The sequence below is a fragment of the Pongo abelii genome, chromosome 21 (assembly GCF_028885655.2).
Source record: "Pongo abelii isolate AG06213 chromosome 21, NHGRI_mPonAbe1-v2.0_pri, whole genome shotgun sequence".
In the NCBI taxonomy this organism is placed as follows: Eukaryota; Metazoa; Chordata; class Mammalia; order Primates; family Hominidae; genus Pongo; species Pongo abelii.
The window spans coordinates 36,441,819-36,467,047 of NC_072006.2; the positions used below are offsets into that span (position 1 = coordinate 36,441,819).

Sequence of the window (25,229 nt, forward strand, 5' to 3'; positions counted from 1 at the left end):
GGGGAAAAAATGAGGCAGTTATTAGCCTCAGGAAATATCAAAAGAGGCTGGGTGCAGTCTCTTTTGGTATTTCCTTTGTTATTTTATTTAAAAATAAACTTCTTCACTGTAGAGAAAGTGTAAATCAAATTATGTGGGAGTTTTAATGGGTCAGGCCTGAGAATGCCACACATCACATTTAATTGGCCAGAACTTGGTCTGAACTGTAAGGAAGGCTGGGAAATACTGTCTAGTTGTGTGTCCAGGAGCAAGAAGAAATAACGTTTTTGAGAGGAAGTAGCAATATCTGCCACAACAGGCAAAAATTAGGGGTGGGCAGATGTAGAAGACCATCTCAGGTACTCATTTATTCAAGGAGCAACGCATATTTATTGAGCACCTACTATTGACTAAGCTTGGTTCCAGGCATGGTGGATACAAGAGCGAACAAATAAAAGACTGCTCTTATGCAGTTTCTATTTAGTGGGGAACAGCAGGTGTAAGTTCCACGGGGGTTGGAACCTGCCCTTCTAGGCCAGTGTGGCTGGAAGAGAGATATAACGAATTTTGCAGGAAGTAATAAGGACTTCATATTTGGTTCTAAGAGCAATGAGACTCCATTAAATCGAGTATTAGCCAGAAAGTGGCATGATCTGTTTTATTTATTTATTTATTTAAATCTTTATATTTGAGACAGAGTTTCGTTCTTTTCGCCCAGGCTGGAGTGCAGTGGTGCCATCTCTCTCACTGCAACCTCCGCCTCCCCGGTTCAAGCGATTCTCCTGCCTCAGCCTCACGAGTAGCTGGGACTACAGGCATGCGCCACCACGCCCGGCTAATTTTTTGTATTTTTATTAGAGAAGGGGTTTCGCCATGTTGGCCAGGCTGGTCTCAAACTGCTGACCTCAGGTGATTCACCTGCCTCAGCCTCCCAAAGTGCTGGGATTACAGGCGGGAGCCACCGCACCTGGCCTCATGATCTGTTTTAAATAGTTACTCTGGCCACCTTATGGAAAATGGATTGTTCAGACAGAGCTGGACAAAAGAATGGAAACAGACCAGATATTTCAGGCAGGCTAGAGATGAGCGTGGCCTGGCCTTGCCTGGGGCGGTTGTGACTGACTGGATTGGGTGAAGGACAGGAAAGATACAACAAGGATGCCTACAGGTGTTCGTATTGAGTCACTGGGGGCACCCTAAATGGGAGTTATCTCAGTAGCAGTTTGAGACACCAGTCAGATAATGGATGTGAAAGCTTTTAGGAAAGGTTGAACGGCGGCTGAAATCGCGTGTGTTCCATTTACAGATGGGAAACTGAGGCACGAGATACCAGAGGATGGAGTCAGGCCACGTTGTGCGCCACTCTCCCCGCTTAGGTGGGTGAGGAGACCGAGGTGTGTTGGGTCCCCGCTAAGCGCCAGCACCAAGCTAAACCCCGCCCGGACCCCGCCAGCCGGCTTTCCTTGTCCGCTGCTCGTGTCCCAATAAAGTTATTGAAATTGACACCGGTTGCTAAGGAAGTGGGTCGCCGAGCCAGGTTGCTAAGGAAGTGAGCGGCCACTGTCTCTCCCCATCCGGGGCAGCGGGGAATGGCTGAGCCAGGGGTTCGCCGCCCCCGCCGCCGCCGCCGCCGCCGCCGCCGCCGCCGCCCGCTTTCGGCTCGGGCCGCAGGTGAGTCGGAGGGGCCGGGCGCCCACCGAGCAGGGCTGATCCTGTGGCTGCCTGGGATTTTCCCTGCGACGTGCGCCCGCGCCTCCGCCTGGCTTTGCTGTCCCGCGAGCCGGAGCATCCTCTGCCCTGCCTGCCGGGCATCCTCTGGTAGTCCAGACGGCCTTGCCCCTCCTTCCCCTGGCTGGGTCGCGGCCCGACCCCCAGACACGGCCACCTTGGGTCGCAGCCCACCTGGGGGCCCTGGGGCGGTGGTTAGGGCCCCAGTTTGGGAGGAGGGCGGGGAAGCGAGAGCCTGGGGTCCGAACCTCGGTGCTGTCCCGGGCTTGCTGTGTGACCTTGGGCAAGTCTTTTCCCCTCTCTGGCCTTAGTTGACCTGTTTATTCAATGGGGTCCTAACACTTGCTGCTCAGAGTGGTTAAGGTAATGAGAAGTGTATGTGAAAAGTGCCCTAAATGGGGAGAAGGAGAATTCTTAGGGCACCCTAGCATAGGATACCAAGAGGTCAGTTTGAAGTCTGAGTGAGTTAGAGACGTGGCATTTCCACTTAGTAACTGTGTGGCCCTGGGCAAGTTAATTTCTCTGAGTCTTCTTTTCCTTATCTGTGAAATGAGATAATAGACTACTGTGGAAATAAATGAGACTGGGTATGTCAAGTAGCTTGGCACATAGTAAGTGCTCAACCAGCTATTATGAGGTGTCTAGGGTAGGAGGGCAAGACTTCCAGGAGGAGATGACTTTGGGACAGGTAAGGTGTAGGTGTGTAGAGTGCCAGCTCATATGGGTAGTCCTACTGCAGTGCCAACCCCCAACCCCAGTTTTACTTCTCCATTCTGCTCAGAGCAAGGGAGGTACTTCTACAAGTAGTCCTGGGAAACTCTTTGAGGTCAACCCCTTGTAGATAGCTGGGGTCATGGTCTCATTTTCTACTTGGGCTTCGTTGACCCTTCCAGAAGAAAAAAGACATCTTTGTGTCCTTTGGGAAGTGCTTAAAGCAGTAATAACTATTTACAAGCATATGATTAAGAAGCACTTTACCAGGCATATTATTTCATTTAATCTTTACGTAGACTTTGCCAGGTGCCTGGTGCTGTCATCCTCATTTTGCGGATGAGGAAACTGAGGTTCAGAAAAGTGAAGGGAAGGACCTGCTTAAGAATCCTTTTTTTTTTTTTGAGACAGAGTCTCAGTCTGTTGCCCAGGCTGGAGTGCAGTGGCGCGATCTCAGCTCACTGCAACTTCCGCCTCCTGTGTTCAAGCGATTCTCCTGCCTCAGCTTCCCGAGTAGCTGGGACTACAGATGTTCACCACCTCGTCCACTAATTTTTGTAGTTTCAGTAGAGACAAGGTTTCGCCATGTTGGCCAGGCTGGTCTCGAACTCCTGGCCTCAAGTGATATGCCTGCCTCAGCCTCCCGAAGTGCTGGGATTACATGCGTGAGCCACCACACCCAGCCATTGCCTAAGAATCTTGTATCTATTAAGTAATGGAAGTGGACGTGTTTCTAGGTAAATCCTGTGTTTTATCCCCCATTCACTGTTGCCTCTGATTTTGCAACAGTTGCTGTTATAAGGCCACAGGGGTATTCTTTTGTTACTTTTAACTGGCTAGAAGTTAAAAGGCAAGGAAACAAGATCTCAGGTAAAGCTTTATTTAAATAGATACCACCCAGAGTAAGGATCTCAGAAAATAGTTGGAATCTTTTTTTTTTTTTTTTTTTTTTTCCGAGACGGAGTTTTGCTGTTGTTGCCCAGGCTGGAGTGCAATGGTGCCATCTCAGCTCACCGCAACCTCCACCTCCCTGGTTCAAGCAGTTCTGCTGCCTCAGCCTCCCAAGTAGCTGGGATTACAGGCATGTGCCACCACGCCTGGCTAATTTTGTATTTTTAGTGGAGATGGGGTTTCTCCATATTGGTCAGGCTGGTCTCAAACTCCCGACCTCAGGTGATCGCCTGCCTTGGCCTCACAAAGTACTGGGATTACAGGTATGAGCCACTGTGCCCAGCCTGAGAGCTGGAATCTTTAAAAGAGGGCTTCTCTGTCCCTCATTCCCTCCTCGTTAAAATGAGGGGACTAGGCTAGATTATACTGAAGGCCCTTTCAGTGCTGTTACGCGGTTGTGGTTAAAAGCTTGCAATCAGACTACCTGGGCTAAAATCTTGGCTCTGCCACTTCCAAGCTGTGTGCTACTGAGCAAAGAGGTGCTACTTTACCTCTGAAATGATGCTCAGTACCTCTGAAATGATGAGAGGACTTTTTGGTAAGGGGCCCTGTGAGGAAGAATTATTCGTAGTTCATTTTGAACCCCTTGGTGGTGTAGTTTCCTCATCTGTAGAATGGGGATAGTAATAGGCCTTATTACCTGTGGCCTTATTATCATGTATGGCTGTTCTGAGGATTTATTTGAACTTAATATATGTGAAGTGCCCAGCATATTTGGTAAACATTAGCTATCGTTATTTGGGTTTAACATGGTTGTACTGTATTTTCCATGTATGGTTGGTGAAAGAATAAATTAAAGTATGTGATAATACCAGGTCCGTCAACCATAATGTCATTGCAAGCATGAAACAGTAGCCGTCATGGCATTATATAAATGTCGATATTTTTATACAGTTGCCCCAGGAACCTGTAATCTTGTGCCACAATGGGTTGCAAAGAAAGGTAAAGCTGTCCAGGCATGGTGGCTCACGCCTGTAATCCCAGCTTTGGGAGGCCAAGATGGGCGGATCACGAGGTCAGGAGATCGAGACCATCCTGGCTAGCACGGTGAAACCCCGTCTCTACTAAAAAAAAAAAAAAAAAAAAATTAGCCGGGCATGGTGGCGGGCGCCTGTAGTCCCAGCTACTCGGGAGGCTGAGGCAGGAGAATGGCATGAACCGGGGAGGTGGAGCTTGCAGTGAGCCAAGATTGTGCCACTGCACTCCAGCCTGGACGACAGAGCAAGACTCCGTCGCAAAAAAAAAAAAAAAAAGAAAGAAAGATGAAAGCTGATGGTAGGACATCAGGTTTAGTAGCTCAACACCCAATTCAGTAAATATTTGCTAAATCCCCTTATGCTAGGCACATGGAGGATGTGGAGATCCATCCCATCTCCATATCTTTCAAGGAACTCAGAGCTTAATTTGCAAATTACTGCATTTGACATCTTTAAATGAATTCATATCTTATGTTTGCCCTGGCTGCAGAGTAAAGCCACTGATTCTAATCTGTTTTGTTGTGTCCCTAGACTTCTGTTAGGTGCCTGGATTAGAAACCTCAGATTGCTTCCTAAGCCTTTTCATCCATTAATTCGCAAGTCCCTGAGAAAGACCCGCCTCTTATGTAACAGAGAGTAACAATACATGACAATAACAATATGGTGCCTAATGGCTTACAAAAATGCTTACACTTGCTTACACATGCTTTTACTCATTTAATGTTATCTGTGTCCCTTCAAGGAAGGTAAGGTGCAGATTAGGATCTCTGTTTTATAGTCGAGGAATCTGAAGGGAAGCCAAGAAGCCATGATGCTATTGAGTGGCCCATTTCATGTTGAAATCCAGTCTTCTGTCTTCAAATTCAGTGTACTTACCACTATCCTCCTCGGATTGTATTTATTCAGTATTTCCTGAGCACCTAGAATGTGTCAATTCTGTTTTAGCCTGGAGATATCATGGTAGAAAGGTACAGAGTCCCTTGCTGTCATGCAGCTTATATTCTACTGGCAGCAAACAGAAAAATACAGCAATAAATGAACAAGGGAATTTGGATAAGGAATAAGTGCTGGGGTGAAATCCCATCTCTACTAAAAATACAAAACTTAGCTGGGTGTGGTGGCACATGCCTGTAGTCCCAGCTATTCAGGAGGCTGAGGCACAAGAATTGCTTGAACCTGGGAAGCAGACGCTGCAGTGAGCCGAGGTTGCGCCATTGCACTCCAGCCTGGGCAACAGAGCGAGACTCTGTCTCAAAAACAAAACAAAACAAAACAAAACAAAGAAAAAGAAAAGGCCTTGCTAGGGTGGTGACATTTTTGCTGAGATTTGCTCCCAGGGAGGGGCCAGCCATCTGAAGACATGTCAGAAGGAAGAGCAAGGGTAAAGGCTGTGAGGTGGCAACAAGCTTGGTAAGTTCCAGAAACTGCAAGAAGGTTTACAATGGCTGGGACAGGTGAGTCGAAGGCAGAGTGGGGAGGTAGGTGGATGTAGGAGATGGAAGTGGTAGGGAGCACTCAGATCATACAGGACCTTGTCTGCTAGAGTAAGGAGTTGGGATTTTATTCTAAAAGCTGTGGAAATCATTGGAGGTTCTGGAGAAGGGACGTGGCATGATCTATTTTTGTTTTTTAAAAAAATCACTCTGGCCTGTTTGCAGCAGTGAATTTTAGAGGGCATAGGAGTGGCAGCCAGGAGGCTAGTTAGGAGGTTAGGTGAGAGAAGATAGTGGCTTTCTAGGTTGGTGGCAGTGGAGATGGTAAGAGGACGGATTGGGGATGTGTTTCGGAGGTAGAACCAGCAGGATGGCGGGATGAGGGTGAGAGAATAAGGATGACTCCTGGGTTTTTGGCCTGAGCAATTAAGTAGATGTTAGAGATGCCATCTGCCTCTGAAATGATGAAAGGACTTTTTGGTAAGGGGCCCTATGAGGAAGAATTATTCATAGTTTATTTTGAACCCTGTAGAGGGGAGGCACAAGGTATAAGCATCCTACTTTATAGTCTGTGGGGAGGAAATCCCAGATTATGCAGGCAGAAGCTAGCCAGGTGCAACTGATTGAAGCTTGAAGTTCCTACTGTGAACCAAAATAAATAAATAAATAAAGTCCTGCTTTCTACAGTCTGGCTCTTTGCCAGCCTGTGGAGCGGCAGGTGTGGGCTTTGCCAGGGCAGTACCCATCTGTCTTTCTGTCTTTTGCTTTTGGCATTGCAGTGCTGACTCGGGATCTTGGCTGAGGGAGCCTGGCCAGCTCTGGAAGAGGGAGCGGAATCACTAGTGAAGTTTACTTGGTGCCCCAAATGGCCACATTCTCCCTGCCAAAGTGGTTCTTTCCTGGTCACCAAATGACAGTTCTAAAGTTTCAGAGCTTTTGACTTGAGAATCCCTGGAAAACCTATTGTACTCTACCAGAATTCCTAGAGGATTCTTGAATCTCTTCTAAGCAAGGGAATTCGAGCTTCATTGTTATGTATTCCAGTAACTGTACTTGTAAATCTGGGCATTACAGAGTTGTACATTCAACATTGTGAATAGTAAGACTAATAGTCTTATCACTGCCACTTGTTTATTTAATTAAATTTAATAAATTTATTCATTTTGGAGACAGGGACTCCCTCTGTCACCCAGGTTGAAATGCAGTGGTGTGATCATGGCTCCCCCACAGGCTTGAACTCCTAGGCTCAAGTGATCCTTCTACCTCAGTCTCCTGAGTGGCTGGGACTGCAGGCATGTACTGTCATGCCTGGCTAATTAAAAAAAAAATGTTTTTGGGCCGGGTGTGATGGCTCATGCCTGTAATCCCAGCACTTTGGGAGGCTGAGGCGGGCAGATCACGAGGTCAGGAGTTTGAGACCAGCCTGACCAACATGGTGAAACCCCTTCTCCACTAAAAATACAAAATTAGCTGGGCGTGGTGGTGCGCACCTGTAATCCCAGCCACTCAGGAGGCTGAGGCAAGAGAATCGCTTGAACTCGGGAGGTGGTGGTTGCGGTGAGCTGAGATCGCACCACTGCACTCCAGCCTGGGCGACAGAGCGAGACTCCGTCGCAAAAAAAAAAAAAAAATTCTGTAGATGGCTAGGCATGGTGACTCACACCTGTAATCTCAGCACTTTGGGAGGCTGAGGCACGTGGATCACCTGAGATCGGGAGTTTGAGACCAGCCTGGCCAACATGGGGAAACCCCATCTCTACTAAAAATACAAAAATTAGTCAGGTGTGGTGGTGCATGCTTGTAGTCCCAGCTACTTCGGAGGCTGAGGTGGGAGAATCGCTTGAACCTAGGAAGCGGAGGTTGCAGTGACCTGAGATTGTACCACTTCACTCCAGCCTGGGTGATAGAGTGAGACTCCATCTCAAAAAAAAGAAATTTGTAGAGACGGGTCTTACTATATTGTCCAGGCGTCTTGGCCACAAGCGATCCACTCACCTTGGCCTCTCAAAGTGTTGGGATTACAGGCATGAGCCACTAATTTTTTTAGAAAACTTGGTCTCACTCTGTTGCCCAGGCTGGAGTGCAGTGGTGCAGTCATAGCTCATTGTAACCTCCAACTCCTGGGCTCAAGCGATCCTCCCACCTCAGCCATCCAAGTAGCCATCCAAGTGGCATATAGGTGCATGCCACTACACCCAGATAATTAAAAAAAAAAAAATTTTTTTTTTTTTTTGTAGAGATGGGGTCTTGCTATGTTACAGGCTAGTCTCAAACTCCTGGCTTCAAGCAATCTTCCTGCCTTGGCCTCCCGAAATGCTGGGATTACAGGCATGAGCCACTGCACCTGGCCACCAGTGCTCTTTGTATAACTTTGCAGTTTAGAACGCTCTTTCCTGTGCATTCTCGTTTACTAATTGTCAGTCAGTTGAGATCATCTGGACTGCATATTATCCCCGGTTTACAGATGAAGACATTGTGGTGTGGAGAGGTCACTTGTTTTTGTCAGTAATATTAAGCATTTTCTAGGTGCTGAGTTAGGGAGATCCTTGCTGCTCAAAGTGTGTTCTCTGTGACAGACGTACCATGTCCCCAGGACCTTGTGAGAAATGCAGAATCTAGGCTGGGTGCAGTGGCTCACGCTTGTAATCCCAGCACTTTGGGCAGCCAAGGCAGGAGGATCACTGGAGGCCAGGAGTCTGAGACAACCTGGGCAAAACAGTGAGACCTCATTTGTATTTTTAAAAACAGAAGAAGAAGAAAACAACAACAATAACAAGGCCTAGATCTAATAAATCAGAGCCTTCCTTTTACCAAGATCCCGGATGTTTCCTGTGCACGTTAAAGTTTGAGATGCTCTCACCTAGGTAATCAGTAGCAAAACTAAGACTTACCAATGATAATGACAATGAAAGTAATAGTCGTAGCTAAGACACATTAGCCAAGCACTATTGTAAGCACTTTACACGTGTTGTTTCATTTAGATTTAGACCTCACAGCAATCCTGTAACACAGATTTCCAGAAGAGGAAAGTAGAGGCTCAGAAAAGTTCAGTAACTTCCCCACATCTGCTGACTCCAAGTCTATTGCTCTTTCTACCATTCGCGTGTTCATCTGTTTTTCAGGTGGGCAGTGACCACATCTTAGCTGTCTTGTCAAAGGCCTTTCTCTTCCATACCTGCATAACTAATTTTAAATGATGACCAAAAAAAAAAAAAAAAAAAAAATAGTGACTTCAAAGAATGAGAAAATCAAGGGAAAAACTTCTGAGCTAGATGGGTGTCAGTTACTTGACCAATGAGGCCGCAAACAGATATCTCATTTGGTAAGATAAGCTACCTCTCACACTTCTTAGTGATCTAACTTCAGGGTCAGAACAGCTGAAGCAGGTAGGAACTGTGAGCTTGTATTCTGAGTCATTTAGCTCTAAGCTGTTTCTTGATTCTGGTGATAAATATCTACAGTGGGTGAGAAGATAGTGGATAAAGTCCCATATAACACCCACTAACTAATTGTTAAAAGATTCCATCTCACTCTGCCTCAATTTTCTCTCTCTGCCCTGTGGGCTCATTATTTTCCTTTCAACACCTCCTATCTTTCTAGACTCTCAGAAAGATTTATTGGTCAAGGACTATGCCGTTATAGGAAATTTTGACCTGAAAGGATGGTGGGAACTGGGTAAAGGCAGGATTCTATCAATTCTGCTACTTGCTGTGTGACTTGGAGCAAGTGACTCAACCTCTCTAGGCCTCTCTCTTGCGCATATATATATATATATGTAAAATAAAGATATAGGACAGTTCTTCACAAAGCCCTTCCAGCCCTGCCCACGAGACTGAACCTTGAGTTGGGTGGTATTTTGTTCTTTCTTGGTGACTTCATACTGGGCTTTCTCCCAGACCTTTTGGGTGTGGCTTTTAGAGCGTATTTCTTGGCAGTCAGAGAGCATTACAATCAGCTCATCTTATCAGCAGCACACATCTGCACAGCAGCTTGGGATGTTCATGTTTAAGGTTCAGTTAATCATGGTGACACATTGTGTCTTCTCACTTTGTCACACTGATTGCGGACATTGAGCTCTTCACACAGGAAGATCTATCTTTAGCATGCTGATTTATTTAACTCATAATTTGCATTAGAGAGGGAACCAGTGATAATCATGGTGGGTGTGGCTTTTATTTTTAAAGTTTTTGGCTAGACATTTGCAGCACTTGCATTTTGTCATGCTTGAATATAGTCTATAAATGGAAATGGGTTCAAGTGAAATAGAAATTGCCATAGATTATTGGGAGCTTGGGACTTAACCACTCTGGAGTCCTTCATATCACCTTCAGCAGTGCTTTCAGGAAGGGCTTGCTTGGCCTTTTGTGTGTGACATAAATTAAACAGAAACTAAAAGCTCATAGCACAATCTCTAGCAGCTTAGCAGACTACAGTAATCATTACTTTGTAACACATTTCAGAACATAAGCAAAAAATCTAGCTGGCAAATCATAAAAGATTCCATCTAGGTAAGATAAAATATCAGTTCAAGTTACCTAAAGATAACCACAAGAAGATAGTCCTTGGTGGAAGTAGTTACTGGTTTTGCAAGATCTGCAATAATAAGTTAGACTCTAGCCTAAGAAATATATGTAATGTTTTTCCTTATTCTTCAATTGTCAGCCTTTTAAAAAAATATAATTTTTTCCTATTATAAAAATAATAAATTTCCATTGAGGAAAAAAATGAGGAAAATACTGAACAGATTAAATAAGGCTGACTTTAAGATCCACCACCGAGAAATAACTACTGTTAACATTTTACTGTCCAAATACAAATGTATTCCTAAATACATTTTATCTCATGGGCTTGCAGTTCTCACCTGTTTCCTCCATTGTTGTTATTTAGGCTATTTTCAATGTTTAAATGTTATGAGTAATGCTTCAGAGAACATCTTAATGATGATTATTTTGTGTAAACCTTTGTCTGCACTGCTGATGATTTCTTTAAACTAGGTCTTTTAATGTTAAAAATTTTAAATTACAAAGGCAACCCCCCTTAAATAATGTTTTTAACATGGCAGTGTTAACCTAAAGCTGAAAAGACAGACAGAATTACAATTTGGTTGGGGAATTTACCCATGGTGATGGTATCCTAACTCAGGTTTTAGCTTACTTGACTACTTGCAGATATATTTTTAGAAAGTTGTATTCAAAGTGTATTTCCCATTTTCTATTTGGAAATGTTCACTTAACATTATTTCATAACCATTTTTCCATATTTTTGTACTTATTTCAATTTTTATTTTATTTTGTTTTTGTAGATACAGGGTCTCACTATGTTGCTCAGGCTGGTCTCAAACTCCTAGGCTCAAGCGATCCTCCTGCCTTGGCCTCCCAAAGTGCTCAGATTACAAGTGTGAGCCACCAGGGCAATCTATTTTTTTTGTTATTTATTTATTTTTAAGATAGGGTGTTGCTCTGTTGCCCAGGCTGGAATGCTGTGGAATGATCATAGCTCACCATAACCTCCAACTCCTGGGCTCAAGTGGTCCTTCCACCTCAGCTTCCTAAGCAGCCAGGGCCACAGGTGCGTGCCACCACTCGTGGCTAATTTTTAAATTTTTCATAGAGGCAGGATCTCACTATGTTGCTCAGGCTGGTCTCAAACTCCTGGCCTCAAGCGATGCTCCTGCCTCAGCCTCCTAAAGTGCTGAGACTACAAGTGTGAGCCACTACGCCTTGCTATGTTTTTGTGTTTAGTAGTTATTACTATACATTAGTACACTTTCCCTGGCATTGAGCGTTGAAGTTGTTTCCACCTTTTTATAATCACATATAATGCGTTATACAGAATATCTCCTCTCTCAGCCTCATAAGAGAACAATTCTAAATAAGTGGTTTGTGAAAAGTTTGAACTTTAAAATATTCTAACAGAGAACTGTACATTTCCCTTCTTAGGATCCTCTAAAAGTATCTTTTTTTTTTTTTTTGAGATGGAGTCTCACTCTGTCGCGTAGGCTAGAGTGCAGTGGTGCAATCTCAGCTCACTGCAACCTCCGCCTCCTGGTTTCAAGTGATTCTCATGCCTCAACCTCCTGAGTACCTGGTATTACAGGTGCACACCACCACACCCAGCTAATTGTGGTATTTTTAGTAGAGACAGGGTTTCACCATGTTGGTCAGGCTGGTCTTGAACCCCTGACCTTGAGATCTGCCCATCTTGGCCTCCCACAGTGCTGGGATTACAGGCGTGAGCCACTGCGCCTGGCCTAAAAGTATCTTTAAAAAACAGCTTTAGCTGGTTGTGGTGGCTCATTCCTGTAATCCCAGCGCTTTGGGAGGCCTAAGTGGGAAGATTGCTTGAGGCCAGAAGTTTGAGACCAGCCTGGGCAACATAGTGAGACCCCATCTATACAAAACATATAAAAATTTACCTGGGTGCAGTGGCTTGCACCTGTACTCCCAACTACTCGGGAAGCTGAGGCAAGTTCAAGCCCAGGAGTTCAAGGCTACGGTGAGCCATGATTGCGCTACTGCATTCCAGCCTGGGTGACACAGTGAATGAGATCCTTTCTCCAAAGAAACAAAAAACCAACTTTATTTAGATATATTTTACATATCATGAAGTATTTTTTTGATGTAATAGTTTTTGTTACCTTCTTTTGTGTCTTCTCTTTATCCATTTTTCTTTCTGATGAAGAACTCCCTGTGAGTAGGACCCAGAACATAGGCCTTTGTCATTTCAACACTTCATTCTCTGAATAGGCTGTTTATTGGCACCATTAACTGGAAACATTTTATGTACAGCATTGGAGTCTCACTCTGTCGCCTAGGCTGGAGTGCAGTGGCGCAATCTCAGCTCACTGCAACCTCCGCCTCCTGGGTTCAAGTGATGTGCACTGTATGAACTGTGAGAGCAAGCATATCATTATAACATTGGACAATGAGCCAAGACGGTTCTGATGGACTTCTGAAGAGGGATTTTTCAAAAAGCATTTAACTCATCATATTAATAAAATAAATCCTGTGATTTATGGGAAATTCTGTTGGATCAACTTTGGAAACTGTTTACTATAAAGGTAGCATGTGTAGGCATGAATCTTGATAAGACAAGATTCTGATTCAGGGGGTCTGAGTGGGTCCTTATATTCTGCAGAGCTGAACCAGGTGGAATAGGAGGAGAGTTTGGGTAACACTCAAACACAACATCCTAAATTATGTTGAATGCAGTGGTGAGAGCTATTCCCTTTAAAACTCTCTCTTGGTTCTTCTGACTGTGTCAAGAAGAATACTGTATTTGTTTGGTACTAGTCTGGTTTTTTTTTTTTTTTTTTTTTGAAATGGAGTCTCAGTCACCCAGGCTGCAGTACAGTGGCACGATCTTGGCTCACTGCAACCTCTGCCTCCTGGGTTCAAGCAGTTCTCTGCTTCAGCCTCCTGAGTAGCTGGGATTACAGGCGCCTGCCACCATGCCCAGCTAATTTTTGTATTTTTAGTAAAGACGGGGTTTCACCATCTTAGCCATGCTGGTCTTGAACACCTGACCTCGTGATCCACCTGCCTTGGCCTCCCAAAGGGCTGGGACTACAGGTAGGAGCCACCACGCTAGGCCCCTAGTCTGTTTCTTAACAGTTGTTAAGCTCCCTTTCAAACCAATGGCGATCAAGCCTCAGGCCTCAGATAAGCTACAGTATTTAGCTAGAATTTAGTAACATTGTTGTCTGTTCTTATATTTATTTTCACAGTTACTTTCTATTTATAACAAGTGATACTGATTTTCCATTCATGGTAGTTATATAAAGTTTCTTTTTAAAATAAACTTTGTGTTAAGAAAAGTAGATTTAAAGAAAAAACATTACGTAAATAATAGTACAGGTGATGATAGACATGGCGAAAATTGTGAAGAAACAATCGGGTTATTGACATTTAGGACATGCTGGTGTGGAAGAAAGGCCATGGACTTTGGAGCCAGGTGGACCTGGTTTCAGCTTGCTTTGCCACTTATTAACTCAGTGTGCCATGTTACTTCCCTGTCTAAGTCTCTGTTTTTTTTCTCCTGCAAATTGGGTCAGGGCAGAGTTACCACTTGTGGGCCAGACGCTTGCTGCCTGTCTTCTTCTAGTCCTTACACGGCCCCAAGCAGCAGGTGTTAGTGATATTCCCATTTTACAAATGAGGAAATCAGCTCCGAGGGGTAAGAAACTTTCACAGAGCCTCAGAACTACGAACGATAGGCTGGGCACAGTGGGTCCCAGCACTTTAGGAGGCCGAGGCAGGTAGAACACCTGAGGTCAGGAATTCGAGACCAGTCTGGCCAACATAGTGAAACCTAAGCTCTACTAAAAATACAAAAGTTAGCTGTGCGTGGTGGCAGGCGCCTGTAATCCCAGCTGCTTGGGAAGCTGAGGCAGGAGAATCGCTTGAACCTGGGAGGTGGAAGTTGCAGTGAGCCGAGATCGCGCCACTACACTGCAGCCTGGGTGACAGCAAGACTCCATCTCAAAAACAAACAAAACTAGGAATGATAGAGCTGGGTTTCAGTCCCAGGTGTGTCTGAATCTCTTTTTGGCTATTCAGGCTACCTCTGCCTGTTAAATACAGGTTTTGCTATGGCCCTCTGCCCATAGTATTATTCACAATAGCCAAGAGGTAGAAGCAGCCCAAATGTCCGTTAACAGATAAATGGATAAAGAATATGTGGTACAGGCCAGGCGCGATGGCTCACGCCTGTAATCCCAGCACTTTGGGAGGCCAAGGTGGAAGGATTGCTTGAACCCAGGAGTTCCAGACCAGCCTGGGCAATATAGTGAGACCTTGTTTCTATAACAAATAATAATAATAATAAATTAGCTGAGTATGGTGGCACGTACCTGTAGTCTCAGCTACTCAAAAGGCTGAGGTGGGAGGATTGCTTGAGCCTAGGAGTTCAAGGATGCAGTGAGCTTTGATTGCGCCACTGCACTCCAGCCTGGGTGTCAGAGCGAGACTGTGTCTCAAAAAAAAAAATTTATATATATTTATATATATAATTTATATATATATTTATATATATAATTTATATATATTTATATATATAATTTATATATATATTTATATATATAATTTATATATATATTTATATATATAAATTATATATTTATATATATAAATTATATATTTATATATATAATTTATATATATATTTATATATAATTTATATATATATTTATATATAATTTATATATATATATATAATTTAGATATATATTTATATATATATTTATATATAAAAATATATATTTATATATAAAATATATATATATTTATATATAATTTATATATATATTTATATATAATTTATATATATATATAATTTATATATATATTTATATATAATTTATATATATATATAATTTATATATATATTTATATATAATTTATATATATATAATTTATATATATATTTATATATATAATTTATATATATATATATATAGTGCATACATGGAATGGAATATTATTCAGCCTTAAAAAAGAAGGAAGTTCTGACACATGCTTTAGTATTGATGAACCTTTAGGGCATTGTGCTGAGTGAAATAAGCCAGTCACAAAAGGACAAATACTGTTATGATTCCACTTATCTGAGGTAGCTAGAGTAGACAAAATCATGGAAACATGGTTACCAGGGGCTAAGGAGAGGGGGAAATGAGGAATTGTTCAGTGGTTATAAAGTTTCAGTTTTGTAAGATGAAAAAGTTCTAGAAATGTGTTATACAACAATGTGAATATAGTTAACACTACTGAACTTAAAATGATTAAGAGGGTAAATTTTATATTATGTGGGGTTTTTTTACTGTAATTTTAAAAAAATTTTAAATGATAAGCCATTGGTTAGAGGGTGATTTTTTTTTTCATTTGGAAAATCCCAATTATGCATAAAACTAGAATAATGTAATGAATCATGAACCCATTACCCACCTCCAGCAGTTCTCAGCACTTGGCAATCCTATTTTACCTATAACCTTCCATGCACCCCCACCCCTGAAAAAGATCCCAGATGGCATATAACTTTTTCTGAAAATATTCTTGTCTATCTCTAGAGGATAAGAACTTTCTTTTTAAAATAATAACTTTTTTTACACATAAAAATAATTTCTTACATTGTCTCATATCCAGTGTTCCAATTTCCTTGATTGTCTTATACTTTTTTTTTTTTTTTTTTTTTGAGACAGAGTCTCGCTCCGTCACCCAGGCTGGAGTGCAGTGGTGCGATCTAGGTCCACTGCAATCTCTGCCTCCCGGGTTCAAGCAATTCTCCTGCCTCAGCCTCCCAAGTAGCTGGGATTACAGACATGCATGCACCACACCCAACTAATTTTTATATTTTTAGTAGAGACAGGGTTTCACCATGTTGGCTAGGCTAGTCTTGAACTCCTGACCTCAAGTGATGCGCCCTCCTCGGCCTCCCAAAGTGCTGGGATTACAGACGTGAGCCACCGCGCCCAGCCTCATTTTTTTTTTTCTTGAGACAGGGTCTCACTGTATCACCCAGGCTTGAGTGCAGTAGTGCAATCAGAGCTCACTGCTGCCTCAAGCTCCTAGGCGGCTCAAGCAAACTCCTGGGCTCAAGTGATCCTCGCAACTTAGCCTCCTGAGTAGCTGGGGCCACAGGCGTATATCACTGCACCCGGCTAATTTTTAAAAATTTTTTTGTAGAGACAGGGTCTTGCCATCTTGTTCAAGCTGGTCTTGAACTCCTAGGCTCAAGTGATCCTCCTGCCTCGGCCTCCCAAAGTGCTGGAATTATGGGTGGTGAACTACCTAGCTTGGTCCTTGTACATTTCTTAACAGTTGGTTTGTTTGAATCAAGATCAAAAAAGGAGCTGGACATAGTGGCTCACCATGGTGGCTGGTATTACATGGTAGACCTGTAATACCAGCACTTTGGGAGGCCTAAGTGGGAGAATCACATGAAGCCAAGAGTTTGAGACCAGCCTGTGCAACAAAGCAGGACCCGCCCCCTCTACAAACAATTTAAAAAATTAGTCCAGGCATGGTGGCTCATGCCTGTAATCCCAGCACTTTGGGAGGCTGAGGCGGGTGGATCACTTGAGGTCAGGAGTTTGAGACCAGCCTGGCCAACACAGTGAAACCCCGTCTCTACTAAAAATAGAAAAAAAAAAAAATAATAAGTCGGGTGCAGTGGCGCATGTCTGTAGTCCCAGCTACTCTGGAGGCTGAGGTGGGACGATTGCTTGAGCAAGGAGTTCGAGGCTGCAGTAAGCTGAGATTCTGCCACTGCACTCCAGCCTGGGCAACAGAGCAAGACCTTGGCTCTTAAAAAACAACAGAAAGTGAAGACCTTGACTCTTAAAAAACAATAGAATGTGTACAACAGTCCTACCTCTGGGAGTGGATCCTACCAACTACTCCCACTTACCCTAAAGGTATATATGTTCAGTATAGCCACTGCAGTACTGTTTGCAGTAGCAAATGACCAGGAACAATCAGAAGGCCCCTCAATAAGGGACTGACTGATCAAAGACGTTTTTTGGCTGGGCGCAGTGGCTCACGACTGTAATTCCAGCATTTTGGGAGGCCAAGGCGGGCGGAACACCTGAGGTCAGGAGTTCGAGACCAGCCTGGCCAACATGGCAAAACCCCATCTCTACAAAAAATAAAAAATTAGTTGGATGTGGTGGGGTGTGCTTATAGTCCCAGCTACTTGGGAGTCTGAGGTGGGAAGATTGCTTGACCCCAGGAGGTTGACGTTGCAGTGAGCTGTGATTGTGCCACTGCACTCCAGCCTGGGCAACTGAGACTCTGTCTCAAAATAAATGAGTGAATGAATGAAAGGAAGTAAGACAGAAAAGAAAGGAAAAAGAAGCAGCTAGGCATGGTGTCTGATGCCTGTAATCCCATACTTTGGGAGGCTGAGAGACGGAAGGATCACTTGAGCCAGGAGTTTGAGACCAGCCTGGGGACCAGCCTGGGCAACATAGTGAGACATTTGTCTCTACAAAAAATAAAAACAAAATTAGCCAGGTTTGGTGGCATGTACCTGTAGTCCCAGCTACTGAGGAGGTTGAAGTGGGAAGACTACCTGAGCCCAGGAGGTTGAGGCTGTGGCAAGCCGACATCATGCCACTGCACTCCAGCCTGGAGTGCAGAGCAAGAATCTGTCTCAAAAAAACAAACAAAGAAAACAACACAAAATGAGTTGGGGGCGGGGAGAAGGAGTTCTCCAAGATTTATATAGGAAGAAGTGCAGTGGTATATAGTATACTGCTACTTGAGTTAAAAAGGTTTAAAAAAAAAAAAGATGAAGATGAAGGAGCAGTGCAGATATGTTAGGAAGATTTACAGTTCACTGTACACTCTGTGCAGCTTGAATTGCTTGAATCTTTGCATAGACATACACATGTATATATGCATATATATCAGGTGTTTTAAAAATGTATGGGTTTATATATGGGTTTTAAAATAAGGCAAATCTGGTTTTGAATCCTGACTCTTCCACTTAATTGTTGTGTAACCTTGGGCAAATTAATTTCCCTGAGTCTCTGATCCTTATTCTTTAAATGAGGCTAATGCCTGCCTTCCTCCCAAGGTGATTTTGAGGATTAAAAGAGGACTCACATTAAGCTGTTGGTATACTGTGAGTTGTGACTATTGAATACAATAAAACCCAAGAACTGCGTTGATTCTGAATAGTAGGTGTTGTCCAACAGACTTGGATATATTTTTTGAATGTATTTTATGAATATTTTATAATTGAATGCCAAAAAGAGTTTCTTTTCTTCTTTCCCTACCTAAATAAATGCTTTGTTTGCCTGTTTGTGTCATCAAATGACAGAGAGTACATGGCGCCAGTTTGAATTCAGGGCAGGCATTTATTGTCCTTGTTACTTGACTGTGACCTTTTTAGGTTTCTTTCCAGAGAACTAGCGTGTCTTCTTCAGACATTTAAGCTGAAATCAAAGTTCTGGACTTTTCTCCAAAGAAAACATTGTTTTATTGCTTCCCCCACCTTAATTATAAAAATCAAAATACATGCACCTATCAAAAAATACAAAGAAAGCAAAAAAATAACCTGCAGGCGCACCACCCTAGAGGTCAATATTACCTGCATTTCGTGAGTATTTATTAGTACTTTTCAATGTTAAAAGCTAAGCATTTAACATTCATTAGTTTATTTAATCCTCAGAACAGTTCTTTAAGGGAGATATTGCTATTAACCGTACTTGGTAGAAGAAGAAACTGTGACTTAGTTTCTTGAGATTTTATAGCTAGTAAATGGCAGAGCAGAAATTCAAAGCCAGACCTGCTGAACACCTTAGCTCATGCTTTTAACAATGTCTTTACTCTGTGTTCCCCAAATCTGCATCTGCACATGTGCCTGTACACGTAAACATTAACTGTATCATAGTAATTCTGTTTAGTAGCCTTTTTCTTCACTCAACAATATGTCTTGAATATTGCCCATATCTAAATACCTAAAGGTTTGCTGCCATTTTTAATGACTTCATAGTTTCCCATTGTAGAGATATGCCATAATCTAACCACTCCCTTATTGATGAGCATTTAAGTGCTTAGAGGTGGTGGTGTGACAAACACAAATGTGTATTACATCGTTGCACATGTATTTAGTTACTCAATTATGTCCTTAAAATAATTCCAAGAAATGGAATTGCTGTTTCAAGGGAGTATTCACATTTAGAGTTTTGGTACTGATTGCCTGACTGCCCTCAAGTATGTTGTGCCAATTTGAGATGCTGTGGCTCTTATATGTTCTTTCTGTAAGGGACATTTTGAAACTTTTTAGACAGTTCACACAACTGTTTGGCTTACAAAAAAGGTGACACCCCCCTCCCCCACTTTTTTTTTTTCTTTTAAGACAATCTCGCTCTGTCGCCCAGGCTGGAGTGCAGTGGCGCGATCTCAGCTCACTGCAAGCTCCGCCTCCCAGGTTCACACCATTCTCTTGCCTCAGCCTCCTGAGTAGCTGGGAGTACAGGCGCCCGCCACCATGCCCAGCTAAGTTTTTTGTGTTTTTAGTAGAGACGGGGTTTCACCGTGTTAGCCAGGATGGTCTCGATCTCCTGAGCTCGTGATCCACCCGCCTCGGCCTCCCGAAGTGCTGGGATTACAGGCGTGAGCCACCACGCCTGGCCGACCTTATGTTTATAAATAATGGCTGTAATAACAACAGAATATATTTCATTAGTTTCTTATTTGACGTCTGTGCTCTAAATGCTTTTTAGAGCTGACACTGCATGACTTGCTACATTTACGTTAGAAAGTTAAAAATTCCAGTGCTGTGGACCTAATAGAAACTGTTTTACAAAGCTTCATCATAAATTTGGGATAAGTAGGTCCCAAATTTAGGTCCCCTAGTAGGTCCCCTCATTTATCAATAAAAACATTTTTATTATCTTTTTTCTTTTTTTTTAATTGAGACGGAATCTCGCACTGTCGCCTGGGCTGGAGTGCAGTGGCATGATCTCAGCTCACTGCAACCTCCACCTCCCGGGTTTGAGTGATTCTTCTGCCTCAGCCTCCCGAGTAGCTGAGACTACAACTGCCTGCCACCGAGCCTGGCTAAGTTTTGTACTTGTAGTAGAGACGGGGTTTCACCATGTTGGCCAGGATGGTCTCGATCTCTTGACCTTGTGATCCACCCGCCTCGGCCTCCCAAAGTGCTGAGATTACAGGTGTGAGCCACCACACCCGGCCCATTTTTATTATCTTATATCCATGGTGGTCAGCACAAATGGATAGATAAAATGGGAAAAATGAGTAACCCCTGTATATTTGTTTAATTTCACAAAGCCTTTCCATCTCTCTCTTTCCCCTTGATTTTATTTTATTTTTTGACTAAGTAATATATTTACATGATTCAAAACTCAAGAGGTATTAAAGGGTATACACACTTTGGGAGGCTGAGGTGGGCGGATCACCTGAGGCCGGGAGTTCAAGAACAGCCTGGCCATGGCGAAACCCTGTCTCTACTAAAAATACAAAAATTAGCTTGGTGTGATGATGAGTGCCTGCCATCCCAGCTACTCGGGAGGCTGAGGCACAAGAATCACTTTAACGGGAGGCAGAGGTTGCAGTGAGCCAAGATTGCACCACAGCACTCCAGCCTGGGTGACAGAGTGAAACTCGGTCTGAAGAAAGAAAAAGGGTATATAAAGAAAAGTTTCTCTTCTACTTTTGGCCCTCATCCACCCAGCTCTTTTAGGGAAAGCCAGTGTTGTTATCTGGCAATTGTTATATGGTTCTTGTGAATTCTTTCAGATATATTTTATGCACATATAAGCAAATGTAGAACCGTTTTCTCAATATGTATAAAATGTCTTTTTAAAAGCTCTGCAGGACAGTGGTGTTATTTTTCAACCCAAGATGGATAACCTCCTTGTTTTAAAAAGTGTGTAACTCCCTTTGTGAAACTGGCCATCATAGGAACCAGAGACCTAGAATTGGACTTGCTTTCATGGTGTGGTTCAGGGATTGCAAACACAGAGTCCTGATACTTCAAAAACAATTAGAAATAATTATAAAAAGGAGTAGTGTTGATGGTGATGAAGTGGATACAGAGTAAAAACAGCTGCTTCCCCCGGGAGACGCCTGTCCAGGGAATTGGTTTAGGCTGCTTAGCAGGGAGTCGCTTTTACTTGTTGCTCGAGTGTTGCAATGCTTTTCTGATGGCTCATGTGATCTTTGGCTTGGGCTGCATTTCAGATACTCTGAGTATTTGAACCCTGGTCCAGGCAGTTGGCAGGTGGTTGCCTGATCTGATCTTAGAGGACATTGCTTTGGAATGCATTGATTCGAGGTGCATTAGTATGCACTCTGTGTGCCCACAGGTTGCACCTCCTTGCAGGGTTGTTCCTGGGGAATTGCCAGACCTCTATTTTTTTCCCATTTGGAGATACCACATGCTCATTAAAGAGAATTTGGAAAATACAGAAATGTTGAAAGAGCAGGGGAAATCACCTATACTATTACCCAAGGTTGACCACTATTGATGTTTTTACGTGTGTCTTTATTTTTATATAATTGTGATTGCATGCAGTGATTCAATTTTGTAAACTGCTTTTTCATTTATGATAAGCATTTTCTATGTCATTACAGAGCCTCGGCAAATGGCATTTAAAAAGATGGGCTAGTATGTTGGGCCTTTCTTAATCAAATCATACATACATGAATTTGGTCATAGACAGAGATGTCTACAAGAGCCAGCCAGGAAGTATAAATGAGCAAAGCATGCTAGATGTGAAACAGGAGATAGTGGGGTTGGGGAGGATTCCTATTGCTGCCACTTGGGGTTCAGGTCAAGGGCTGTCAGATATTCCCATGTTTCCAGAAAAGTGGAAATTTTTTTTTTTTTAAATATGAAATTGTTAGGCCGTGTGCTGTGTGTGGCTCACGCCTGTAATTCCAGCACTTTGGGAGGCTGAGGCGGGCAGATCACCTGAGGTCAAGAGTTTGAGACCAGCCTGACCAACATGGAGAAACCCTATCTCTACTTAAAAAAATACAAAATTAGCCGGGCAAGGTGGCGCATTCCTGCAATCCCAGCTACTTGGGAGGCTAAGGCAGGAGAATCGCTTGAACTTGGGAGGCGGAGGTTGCAGTGAGCCAAGATCATGTCATTGCACTCCAGCCTGGGCAACAAGAGTGAAACTCCGTCTCAAAAAAAAAAAAAAAATTGTTGTTTTTTTGAATTAAAAAAAAAATTCAGGCCTGGTGCAATGTCACAGCAGTAATCCCAGCACTTTGGAAGTCCAGGGTGGGTGGGTCACTTGAGGCTGGGAGTTTGAGACCAGCCTGGCCAACATGGCAAAAACCCAGCTCTACAAACAGATAAAACAATTAATTGTGCATGGCGGCCTGAGCCTGTAATCCCAGCTACTCAGGAGGCTGAGGCGGAAAATCGCCTGGGAGGCGGAGGTTGCAGTGAGCTGTGATTGCGCCACTGTACTCCAGCCTGGGTGACAGAGTGAGACTCTATCTCAAAAAACAAACAAAACAAAAATTCAGAGAATAATATAAGAAATAGAATCAACAAAGTAAGGGAAATGTTATAAAGCTTGAAACCTTCCTCTGTTTTGTTTTTTAAGAGAAAGGATAAAATATTACAGATAAAGTTGAGATATCCTTCCCATCTCTACTCCCATTATCCATACTTCCCATTGCCCAGTTTGGGCAGCCACTATCATAAATTGTTATATATCCTTCTATCTCCCCTCCCCTCCCCTCCTCTCCCCTCTCTTCCCCTTCCCTTCTTCAGAGACAGGGTCTCACTCTGGAGTGCAGTGGTACAATCATGACTCACTGTAACCTCCACCTCCTGGGCTCAAGTGATCCTTCCACCTTTCTGGAGTAGCTATAGGTAGTAGGCCACCACGCTGGGCTAATTTTCATTTCTTATAGAAATAGGGTCTTGCTCTGTTGCCCTGGATGGTCTCAAACTTCTGAACTCAAGTGATCCTCCTACCTCAGCCTACCAAAGTGCTGCAGTTACAGAGGTGTGAGCCACTGCACCCATCCTATCCCACTTTTTAATACTTATACATACATAAATGCAAATCCATGAGCACTGTATTTTTTTGTAAATTCCTAATCATAACTGTCACCCTGCAGCTTTGTTTCTCACTCAGCCTATTTATTTATCCATGTTAAATATGTAACCCTAATTCAGAGATTGGCAAACACTTTCTGTAAAAGGCCAGATAGTAAATATTTTAGTATTGTAGTCCATATTGTCTCTATTGCAACTACTCAACTCTATTCTCCTCTACAGTTAATGCAGCAGTAGATAATATGTAAACTAAAGAATATTGCTGTTCTAATATAACTTTGTTTACAAAACCAGGCTCTGGGCCAGATTTGTATCCTGGACTGTAATTTGCTGACCTCTGCTCTAATTTATTCCTTATAACTTGTAACTACTGAATGGTGTGTGTATATATATATATATATATTATTTATTTATTCATTTATTTGTTTATTTATTTTTGAGGCAGAGTCTCGCTTTGTCACCCAGGCTGGAGCACAGTAGCGCAATCCCAGCTCGCTTGCAACCTCCGACTCCTGGGTTCAAGTGATTCTCGTGCCTCAGCTTCCTGAGTAGCTGAGGCGCATCCCAGCATGTCCTGCTAATTTTTGAATTTTTTAGTAGAGAGAGGGTTTCGCCATGTTGGCCAGGGTGGTTTCAAACTCCTGACCTCAGATGATCCTCCTGCCTCAGCCTCCCAAAGTGCTGGGATTATAGGCATGAACCACCACACCCAGCCATATTGTCTATAATATGAATATACCATATTTTATTATTCAATTCCCCTATAAATGGATGTCTAGGTTGTTTCTAGATTTTTTTGTTTGTTTTTTGGGACAGGGTCTTCCTCTGACTCAGCCTGGAGTGCAGTGGTGTGATCACGACTTGCTGCAGTCTTAACCTCCTGGGCTTAAGCAATCCTCCTGCCTCAGCCTCCCGAGTAGCTGGGACTATAGGCATGTGTCATCATGCCTGGCTAATTTTTAGAGATGGGGTCTCCTTCTGTTCCCAGGCTGGTCTCCAACTCCTGGGCTAAGGCGATCCTCCTGCCTTGGCCTCCCAAAGTACTGGGGTTATAGGTGAGAGCCACCACACTTGGCCTGTTTTGTTTTGTTTCGTTTACAGATAGTGTCTCCCTCTGTCACCCAGGTTGGAGTGCAATAGTGCTATTATAGCTCACTACAACCTCCAACTCCTGAACTCAAGGTATCCTACTGCCTCAGCCTCGCAAGAAGCTGGGACTACAGGTATATTCTACCACACCCAGCTATATTTTTTAAATGTAAATTTTTTTTTTGAGACAGTCTCGCTCTGTCGCCTGGGCTGGAGTGCAGTGGCGCGATCTCCACTCACTGCAAGCTCCACCTCCCAGGTTCACACCATTCTCCTGCCTCAGCCTCCCGAGTAGCTAGGACTGCAGTCGCCCACCACCACGCCTGGCTACTTTTTTTTTGTATTTTTAAAGTAGAGACGGGGTTTCGCCGTGTTAGCCAGAGTGGTCTCCATCTCCTGATCTTGTGATCTGCCCGCCTCGGCCTCCCAAAGTGCTGGGATTACAGGCGTGAGCCGCCGCACCCGCCAATTTTTAAAATTTTTTTTGTAGAGATGGTCTCACTATGTTCCCCAGGCTGGTCTTGAACTCCTGGCCACAAAGAATCCTCCCACCCGGCCTCGCAGAGTGCTAGGATTACAGGTGTGAGCCACTGCACCCAGCCTGTTTCTAGTTTTTCTCCTGTGATAACCATGCTGCAGGAAGCAATCTTGTCCATGTTTTCTTGTGCACATATGCAAAGCTTTTTACTAGGATGTACGTAGATAGAGAAGTGGAAGTGCTGAGGATTTTGTTGTTGTTGTTGTTGTTTATTTTTACTTTTGGAAACAGGGCAAGACCTAGCACCAGGCTGGAATGCAGTGGTGCATTCATGGC

General features: G+C 43.3%; 1 protein-coding gene across 2 annotated transcripts in view; it reads left to right on the forward strand.

Annotated features, from left to right (window-relative positions):
- The first annotated feature begins 1,501 nt into the window (after positions 1–1,501).
- KIF3B (kinesin family member 3B) overlaps positions 1,502–25,229 on the forward strand; it is a 56,481-nt gene continuing 32,753 nt past the window's right edge. Inside the window, exon 1 of one of the 2 annotated variants that reach the window (XM_024238929.3) lies at positions 1,502–1,650. The gene's annotated coding sequence lies outside the window, so the exon portion shown is untranslated. The remainder of the gene's footprint in view (positions 1,651–25,229) is intronic. The other variant, XM_054542108.2, reaches the window with a different exon arrangement.